General features: G+C 45.4%; 1 non-coding gene across 1 annotated transcript; it reads right to left on the reverse strand.

Moving 5' to 3' along the window:
• Window positions 1–5,399: 5,399 nt before the first annotated feature.
• LOC119435093 (U4 spliceosomal RNA) lies at window positions 5,400–5,541 on the reverse strand. The gene has a single exon (XR_005188752.1). It is a non-coding gene; the product is annotated as a U4 spliceosomal RNA (small nuclear RNA).
• Window positions 5,542–10,369: the final 4,828 nt, after the last annotated feature.

Here is a 10,369-nt window from a genome sequence, read left to right on the forward strand (position 1 = left end):
GTAACAGCGGGGTTACCAATGCATTGGGTTCTATGGGAGCTGTGCCGGGACCGGCCGAAAACGACGTAACAGCCGGGAAAACGCAGCACCCGGGAACGTAACAGCGTGGTTCTACTGTATCTGAGCCATGGTGAAAAGGTAATCCTTATAACAATGTTAAACACGTAGCGCTCCCCGCATACATTTCCTGATAAAGATTACTCTTGCGGGATCTGCCGCGGCGACGCCAGCTTTCGATGTGGGGTATGACGTCTCTCGCCTTTTGTATATAAAATAACCAGCCGAGCTATGGGCGGCGGCATGCGGTCAAAATCACAATTACTCCCATTCTTAGCATTACTCTAAAGCCTTAAAAACATGGCATACCCCCCTTAGCAGTTGTGGTTTTCAACAGCTTCGCAGGGCCGGGATAAGCTTTATTTTTTTTTCCGTCGCATTTTTTTTTTGCTGCGCAGAGCACTCTCGCTGACGGTGTCGCACACGAGATGCGGCGTTTGTCTTGTTTCGTGAAGGGCACGATTTTACGCGCTGTGCACGAGAACACCTGAAGACTCGTTTGTGAAAACTGTATAGAGGGTCTTTATGTTAAACAAGCTATCAGCCGCTTTCTCTCTCTCTCTCTAATTCCCTCGCCACCTTTACTCGAATCGCTAGAGACCCCTTTGATGGAGCCAGACTTTAAGCACTGAATTTACAAGAACGAGAAGACAGAAATTGTGAGGGAAAATCTGTACGATAACACAAAGGGCAGGACAAAAACATACTGGAGCAAATGTTCGGAACTAGATGCGAATTCTGCAACAAAAATCCGGAGACCAGTCAGTACATCGTAATAGAATGCGAAGGGATTCACCCAGTGAGAACCGTAGGTAACGTACGCCTTCTAGAAGCGCTTGGAGCATCAAACGGTCGGCAGTCGAGATAAGCATGATGCATTGAGAGTATTGGTGGAGAAAAAGAAACAGGGAAGAGGTTGATACGACATTTCCTAAAGTCATAGGTAGCGAACGATACAAGGTAAATTTTGAAGGAAAAAAAAAAGATCATGGAGATGCATACAAAAATGCTAGCCGACTATTTGTCATTGCCCCGTTTCAAAGGGGATGCCATTAAAGCATCATCGTCTATGCAGCGTCCATGACCGCGTTCGCGCCCTTTCTTTTTGTTCTTCGAAGCCATGGCGCTCGCTGTGCATGTTCGCTGAGTTGATGAAGTGAAACGTCACTAACTTTTTTCTCTTAATGTCGGCTAGAATATATAGGCTGCCCTCGTTTGCTCTCTGATCCACACCACTCTCTTCCTGTCCCAACATTATCCCTAGCATTATTCGTTCCACGGCTCTGCGCGGTCCTTGTTCTCAAGCTTCCTTGTTAACCTCCAAGCCGGGTCATGCTGCCATCACGGGTAACCTGTATGCCGACAGAGCAGCTCGAGAATTTGCACATAACCGAGCACTCATCACGCCGACTGCAGATGACCCTGACCCAGTTGACCCCGAGTATTCAGCAATGCTGAACTACCACAGAGGGAGTCGCTTGCGATATCCCCCACTCCATCGAATACTAAAGACGGAGGATGCCACCACTGCCTGGCGTAGGCTACAGACAGGCACTTACACGAACCTACACATATTACATCGCATGCACCCCACAGCCTACGTGGACGAATGCCCGTGGTGTGGGGCCACACCAACCCTATATCACATTACGTGAGAGTGCATGCTACACAACATAGAACACCATGACACGAACACCACGAGGGAGCAATGGGAGTCACTGCTGTCCAGCTCGGCCCTCGACGACCAGCTCAACCTGATCCAGAGAGCAGAGATGGCAAGAGCCAGCGGAGCCCTGGACTAGGGCTCCGCTGCGACCATTAGCGATGCCCCATTGGGGCAAGACAAAACTCTATCTTTGCATTAAAGTTTATCTATCTATCTATCCAAGCATCTGAGAAATACGTTAGTAATGGTGGAATGCAATGATTATACACTTTTCTTTTCAACGACAGCGATAAGGTCCCAGTCATGATTTGGTAATGCCTGCTGTATGAGCTCCAGCCCATTTTTATTCTGTAAATTTTTCATGATAAGTATTCCCTGTGAGTAATTGATCATGAATTCATGCTTCCTTTGCCAGGCTAGTGAACATTACTTTTGTCTGCTGCATATTAATATTCAACCCTACTGCCCACACACTGAGTTCAAGTTTGTGGAGAGTGCATAATAAAGGGAATGACAAGCGATGTTTAAGGACCCATTTTTTTATGGCACAACGAAAAGCTCCCCCTTGCTAGTGTTTACACCTGCAGCGGTTACTTCAAAAAGCACGTAAATATTTTGTAAGCAGAATTTTTCGATCTGAGCAGCTTCTAAAAAGTCCCTCCTCCAGCTATGCTGAGAAGTGAGAACGATGCCGATAGCCGGCCTCGTAAATTGCGAAAGCCGCCCATCGTTTTACTTTCGCAGGACTGAGTGCAACTGTGGTTAACCACTAGCGTTTTGACCTTTTCAACTACTTTTGAAAATAAAAAGCTGGTACAATAAGTCTGCGTTGTTGCACAGACCTTTCTTATACTTGTATCGCCTTTTTCTCCAAGTACACGCCTACGCTATGGTATAGTGGCTATGGTGGCCACCATAGCTATCTATGGCTGGCTGGTCCGCATCGGGCTACATAAATGTGTTTTTTTGAGTGTGAAAGAAGCCCGCGAATACACGCAGAATAGCCGCGTGACTGGCCTCTCGAGGCACTTTGCGTGTATTCGCGGGCTTCTTTCACACTCGGAAAAATACTTTTATGTAGCACGTATTGAGCAACAGAAAGCTGTAACCGGTAATTTTTCATGGTGCTCAACAATTTTCTCATTGACACTTTGATAATTAAGACAGTACTTCTCAAGTTAGATAATTAATTATGATTACCTAATTAAATTTCAATAACGAAAAAATTACTGGCGGCTACTCCACTGTACTGGAAACAATACGCACTACGTTTGCTTCGCGTAACGCCGTTCCTCTTCTTTTTAAATCGTGCTGCGTGATAGCTGGGACACCCTGTATAGAAGGGGCTTGCTTGCTTGAAAGCCTTTATTAAAAACAAAAAAGAGAGGTGGAGCCCTTGGGAGGCTTCACAATGGGTGGAGTCCCTATTCTGGGACCCCATTGGTACCAGCCGCCAGCTTAGCTCTCCGAACCAAGGCCTTTTGGGCCTTAAGGTCTAAGCAACCACGCAGGGCCGCCTCCCACTCCTCTCGGGTTGGGTTAGGGTTGGGGGGAAGAGCTGAGTTGAGCTGGCAAGCCCAAGCCATGTGGTAGGTGTCAGCCACCCCCCCAACAGTATTGGCTCTTGCCAGAGAAAAAGGAATCGAAATGTTTTAAGATTGCCGGGCACAATAAAGTGTTAGTGAAAAGTTGGAACAAAATGCGCTCATCATCCTTGCCCAGCCCCTTTGCAGGAGTTGGGTATTGGCGGCTTGGTGGGATTCGTCGGCAGATATGAAAGTTGGAGAGGCTGAAAGAAGCCAGTCTTCGTCGTCGGAACGAAATCAAGAGGAGGAACAACGAGCCGCACGCCTCGAGAAGCGTCGTAAGTATGAAGCGGCCAGGCGAGTGGATTCAGATGAGGATAGCACCCGAAATGTGTTCAAGCCACAGGACGACAACCCCTTATGCTCCCGCCTCACCAACCATCGGGCCGGGGCCGTCTTTGTGGCAATTGAGAAACAACAAGATGACTTTAAAAATAAATGCGTTACATTTTAAAAATGTCTAGTCTTTAATGTAACTATAATTTAACGAGAGGTAACAACCAAACCTAAACACTCAGACGTATGAAGCTAAACGATAAAGATGTAACCGTAGAGAGAACCAAGGTAAACAAAAAGATTAACCGTACCTCTCGCTACGCACACCCAGGCATAACTGAGCTAAGCCACAGCCAATTTTTTGAGACTGAATTGAATACGAATCGAACCGTGCCAGAAGAGAAGTGAATCGTATATCACATACCTTTTTAATAGTTTTCGGATAATGAATAACCGTCATAACAATTAATATAAAACGATGTTCACGTTCCAGTATTCTTAAACTTAGCAAGTTTCTGTAATTAGACAGTTTGTTATGAAGCGTTGTTTAATAAGAGCACAAATTAAGTATCAGGAGCAAACCAGTAGTTTCTTCGCATGCACATGGCTCTTCAGCAAGTGCGAATGATCCCTGTACAGCCTGTAAAGTATGGCTACCTAATTGGCGTAGATTTCCAATGTTCTTGTATTTTCGAACTTCCTTAACATTGCATAAGAGTGATAAATAAACAAGGCACCTTATTTGCCGAAAATAAGGGGCACACCGTGTTCAGAATGTGTGGACGAATTAATGCATTTGCAGTAAATTACGCATGCAAGCGATCCGGAGCTTTAAAGTCATTTTACGAACAATGTGGAATTTATGCGCTTCCCGGAACAACTGTGAACGAAACCAAGGTCAAACTTAAAACTGGGGAGGGGGGGGGGGGTATTATGGCCAATTTTCCGGTTAACAAGTGTTACATGCGGGCAAGGTTTCAAACGGAAGTGATGTTCGGGCAGCGTTTTTAAATGCGTAAGCATTTTTACGCCTACCCAGCGAGGAAATCCGCCTGTCATGTATGCCGATCGCTTTCAAGATAGGGGCCGAAGCAGCAAGAGAATTCACCTTCATGCTGCCTCTTCAACGTGAATTAAGCTGCGAGAGCACAGCGCACACGAAGCTATCAGCACTCCGCGCACTCTGCCTCCTTCGCAGATCGCTTTGAAGATAGGGCCCGAGCGGCCGAGCCATACGCAGCCTCCGGCGGAGTGCTGTTCATAGTGCTTCGATGCGGATGGATAAGGCGCTGACGAGGGATCACGGCTTACAATGATCGGAACGTCATCATTGCACCTGCAACATGCGAGTGAAATTTGAAGTAGCAGTCCAGTTTAATTTCCCCCCAAAAGTACCCTCTTCTTCTGCTTCAATTGCAAATTGATTAAGAAATACTGGCGGGATATAACTATGAACACGTTAGAACGGGTCGCATGAACGTTTTTTTTGCTAACCAGCGCCTACTTCGGAGGTGCGGCAGATGGGAGGGGCACTCGCAGTGACGTCACGTTCTTTGCAAAGAGCGATATCTCCATTCATGAGGAGGCGCTGATTCAACTTGCGCCGCCATCCGCACACCGGCCTGCGTGGACATAAGTGGCACATAAGAGTTTGTCTCTTTTCTGGTCAGTGATTAAGCTTTCCGCAAGGTTGCATGAGTGTAGTGCAACTTCTACGGTTCGGTAATGAATCAGAATCGACGCAAAAAATACTGGACTGGACGTTTCATGCAAGCTATCAGAGCGAGCAGTCTGATTTTGGATTTCTCAAAGAAGCCCCGTAGGGCCAGCCAAAAATTGCCATGGCCGACGGTATTTCACGTCGTCCCGGCGGGGTATTGGGAAAAGTTTTCAACTAGCAATAGTCGCCCCTCAGTTGTCACTTCATTGGGTACGACACCGCCTCTGCGCAAAGCTGACAAGAGCTACGTTTCCATAAGACCCTATTCCGACGGGCCACATTACATATGCTGGTTCGTCGCATGTAAAAATTATGTTTGTCTCAGTGAATATGTGTACGATTTATAAAGCTTTATATTTTTTCTGTTACTTCCCCAAATTCACCCGTTTCCTTTATCTAAAGTGACTGGTTGCTGTTGAATATTAGTAGAAACTTGTTATAGTGCATACATAAAAGCAGGTGGTCGTTTTGCAGGAAAACACTTGGATGATGCTTAATTTGACGATTTTGTACAAACGTACTGAGTCGTTAGAGTAGGTCATTCTGATTATTAATTGACGCATCTAAGCGCTCCACGTAAAGCGTGCAATTTATTATAGGGTTTTAAAAAGGTACATCGCTACCGATCGCAGCACGCCAATCGGCTGAGTTTTGTGACCAAGTGACGCGATTTGACCATAACACGTCACTGGGTCAGCTATCCGATTAGCTGCCCAGGGTACGTCATCGATAATTTTTCCAACATTATGGTGAACAAATGTTGTTCGTAATAATTTAGATGGTAGGTAATTTGTTTCTATAAAAAGAAAGTAACAGAAAGAGAATGCACAAGGACATGTATCACTACACTAAAAGCACTTCCGGCCCACAGCAAGTGTCGTCTGCTTGTGTTAAAACGTGCTCCGTGTTGACGAGAGCTGCGTGGTCAGTGTTCGTCTTGTTCTTTCTTTTCGCGAACACCATGGTTCGCCCTTGCTGTGTTGTGGGCAGCAAACGTTGCGATCGGCGACATGTCAAGCTGCAACATCGTGCCCCGCTGCAAGGCAGCAGACGAGTAGAGAGGCTGCAGCGCATCGGACTGTCGGTATCCAAACGGCGCCAGCATCTACACGTTTGCGGCCGTCACTTCACGTCGAAGGATTGCCACAATTGAGTTTAGCGTGTCCGAAGTGTACTGGTTGTTTTACGTGATGAACGGAGGCGCAAACGTGAACTGCTTGCACGGTGCAGCCACCTGGCGGCACAAATATAAACCAAGCACGCATCTAATATAGCGGTAACAAGTTTTTTCTACTTTGCTGCTGACTCAAATTTTCGGCAGTAGTGTAATCTTGAACACGTTGTGTTTTTATATGTTTAAAATGATTTACACTTGGTTACAGGAATATTAGCTCTGTATTTGGCTGGTTAAGCTCTGCGCCACGAGATGGTGCTTGTTCTAAAAACGAGGATAACGTGAGCGAAACGATAATGGAAGGTAAAGCCCCCGACGGGTGGAGACTGAGCAGGATGAGCATGATATACAAGGGAAAGGGAGACAAAGCCTACATAAACTACCGTCCCATAACAGTGACGTCAGTGGTTTACAGGGTGGTGATGCAGATTATAAAGGACAGACTGTAGGCATGGGCAGAAGGCGAGGAGGTGCTGGGGGAACTACAAAATGGGTTCCGGAAACAAAGAAGGTTAGAAGATAATCTGTTCTCATTGACGCAGTCTATTGAAATAGCAGAAAAGGAACACAGGCCCCTATGGCTCGCAGTTCTGGATATCAAGGGAGCCTATGACAGTGTAATCCAAAAGGATTTGTGGGACATACTGGGCACCCTAGATGTCGAAGATGGAGTAAGTAATCTTTTAAAAGATATCTATAAAAGTAACAATGGTGCTTATAAAATGGGAAAACAAGGTATCTGAGCCTATAGAGATACAGCAGGGGCTTAGGCAGGGGTGCCCTTTGTAACCTATGTTGTTCATGCTGTATTTACAAGGATTAGAGAAAAAATTAGAGAGGAGCGGACTTGGCTTCAACCTTTCCTATTTCAAGCAAGGAGAATGGATTAAACAGTCATTACCAGGACTGATGTACGCGGATGACATTGTACTTATGGCTGACAGCAGGGAAGACTTGCAGGAAACAATGGACATCTGTGGTAAAGAGGGAGATAGCTTAGGTTTGAAGTTTAGTAAAGAAAAATCGGCAGTCATGATTTTTAATGATAATCAGGGCACTGAGCATAGGATACAGGAGATAACACTGGAGGTAGTGGATAAGTACAAATATCTTGGAGTATGGATAAACAATGGGGCTGAGTACCTAACGGAACATGAAAAATATTTAACGACTAAAGGTAGCAGGAATGCAGCTGTGATGAAAAATAGGGCACTGTGGAATTACAATAGGTACGAAGTGGTGAGAGGTATCTGGAAAGGTGTGATGGTCCCTAGTTTGACTTTCGGTAATGCGGTCCTGTGCACGAGATCAGAGGTTCGAGCAAGGTTGGAAGTTAAGCAGTCAGGGGTAGGCAGGCTTGTTGTGGGAGCACACGGAAATACACCAAATCAGGGGGTACAGGGGGACATGGGATGGACGTCTTTCGAGGACAGGGAAGCTAGCAGCAAGATAGAATTTGAGGAGCGATTCACCCATTAGCTTGCTTTCAGTATTGTACAAAATATTCATCAAGATGATTTCCAATAGAATCAGGGCAACACTTGACTTCAGCCAACCAAGAGAACAGGCTGGCTTCAGGAAGGGATATTCTACAATGGATCATATCCATGTCATCAATCAGGTAATCGAGAAATCTGCGGAGTACAATCGACCTCTCTATATGGCTTTCATAGATTATGAAAAGGCTTTTGATTCAGTAGACATACCAGCAGTAATAGAGGCATTGCGTAATCAAGGGGTACAGGAGGCATGCGTGAATATCTTAGCAAATATCTACAAGGATTCCACAGCTACCTTGGTTCTCCACAAGAAAAGCAGAAAGATACCTATCAAGAAAGGGATGAGGCAAGGAGACACAATCTCTCCAATGCTATTCACTGCATGCCTACAAGAAGTATTCAAGCTTAGACTGGGAAGGCTTAGGAGTGAGGATCAATGGCGAATATCTAAGCAACCTTCGGTTTGCGGATGAGATTGTCCTATTCAGCAACAATGTAGATTAATTACAACAAATTATTAAGGACCTTAATCGAGAAAGTGTAAGAATTGGGTTGAAGATGAATATGCAGAAGACAAAGATAATGTTCAATAGCCTGGCAAGGGATCAAGAATTCAGGATCGCCAGTCAGCCTCTAGAGTCTGTAAAGGAGTACGTTTATCTAGGTCAATTACTCACCTGGGACCCTGATCATGAGAAAGAAATTTGCAGAAGAATAAAATTGGGTTGGAGTGCATACGGCAGGCATTGCCAAATCCTGTCTGGGAGCTTACCACTGTCATTGAAAAGAAAAATGTACAATCATTGCATTCTACCGGTGCTAACATATGGGGCAGAAACTTGGAGGTTAACAAAGAAGCTCGAGAACAAGTTAAGGAGCGCACAAAGTGCGATGGAATGGAAAATCTTAGGAGTTACGTTAAGAGACAGGAAGAGAGCGGTGTGGATCAGAGAACAAACGGACATTAAGCGGAAGAAATGGAGCTGGGCAGGCCATGTAATGCGTAGGATGGATAACCGGTGGACCATTAGGGTTACAGAATGCATACCAAGAGAAGGGAAGCGCAGTCGAGGACGTCAGAAAACCAGGTGGGACGATGAAGTTAGGAAATTTGCAGGCGCAAGTTGGAATACGCTAGCGCAAGACAGGGGTAATTGGAGATCGCAGGGAGAGGCCTTCGTCCTGCAGTGGACTTTAAAAAAATATAAGCTGATGATGATGATGATGATGATGATGATGATGAGAGAAATAGCAGAAAAGCGGTGGGCAAGGAGAGTTTTGAGTTATTTGTACATGAGGAATGTTGACACAAAATGGAGGAAGCGGACCAGAAAATTGTCAATCAAATATTTGGACTGCAGGAGGGGTGCAAACCAGGAAACAGCGGTTAAGAAAAAGGTTAAAGAAACAGAGAGGGGTCTATGGAAAACAGGGATGCCGACGAAATCAGCACTGGAAACATACAGAACTTTCAAGCACGAAATTGCCAAAGAAAATATCTATGATAATTCTAGGGGAAGCTCTTTGTTGTTTGAAGCTAGGACGGGAGTATTGCGGACTAAGATGTACCGAGTCAAGTACCAAGGTATAGACACGTTGTGAGGTGCATGTGGAGAGGAAGAGGAAACGGCTGAACACCTCATACTTTTCTGTAAAGGGCTTAACCCTACAGTGCAAAACAACGCGGCTGATTTTTTCAAAGCATTGGGGTTTAGGCACAGTGGAGGCAAAATAGACTTTAAGCGGGTAGAAATAACCAAACGGAGTTTATCTGATTGGTGGCTAAAATCAAGGCAGGGGTGAAATTTCACCCAGCAATAAGTACAAATTATGCTATAGTCACTGCTAGGCGGCGCATGCCACCGCCCGATTTAAGCGGTTCAGCCGCATCCATCCATCCAGGCATAGAGAAGAGAATTGAGGCTTTTCCTACAGCACTCTGGGAATATAAGGAACGGGTGGACGTTTTGCAGCATGAAATAAGGCAGACGCGGCAAAACAATTGTTGGATTTGAAAGAGGAAACCACGTAAGTGGCGGAACAAGGAAATAAAACAAGCTATAAAAGAGCGTAAAGAGGCATCTAGGGCTCATCGAGAAGCCAAAAAGTTGGGATTACAAGAAGAGGTGCTCCTTAGATGGAATACATACCGAGAAAAGAAAAGGGTCGTGAGTGAGCTCGTGCAAGATAAAATTAAATTCGCAAGTGAACTTTGGGTGCACAACATTCACAATAGAGACTAAGGCGCCCCAAATAGATCTGGAACCATATAAAAGCACTCGTAGCTCCAACTAAAAACTCGCAAATGGCTATAAGGGATGAAGACGGTAACATCTACGAAGGAGACGATGCGCTCCTGTACATCACAAACGTTATTAGGGATAACTTTGG

Source organism: Dermacentor silvarum, unplaced genomic scaffold (assembly GCF_013339745.2).
Source record: "Dermacentor silvarum isolate Dsil-2018 unplaced genomic scaffold, BIME_Dsil_1.4 Seq441, whole genome shotgun sequence".
NCBI classification, from domain to species: Eukaryota; Metazoa; Arthropoda; class Arachnida; order Ixodida; family Ixodidae; genus Dermacentor; species Dermacentor silvarum.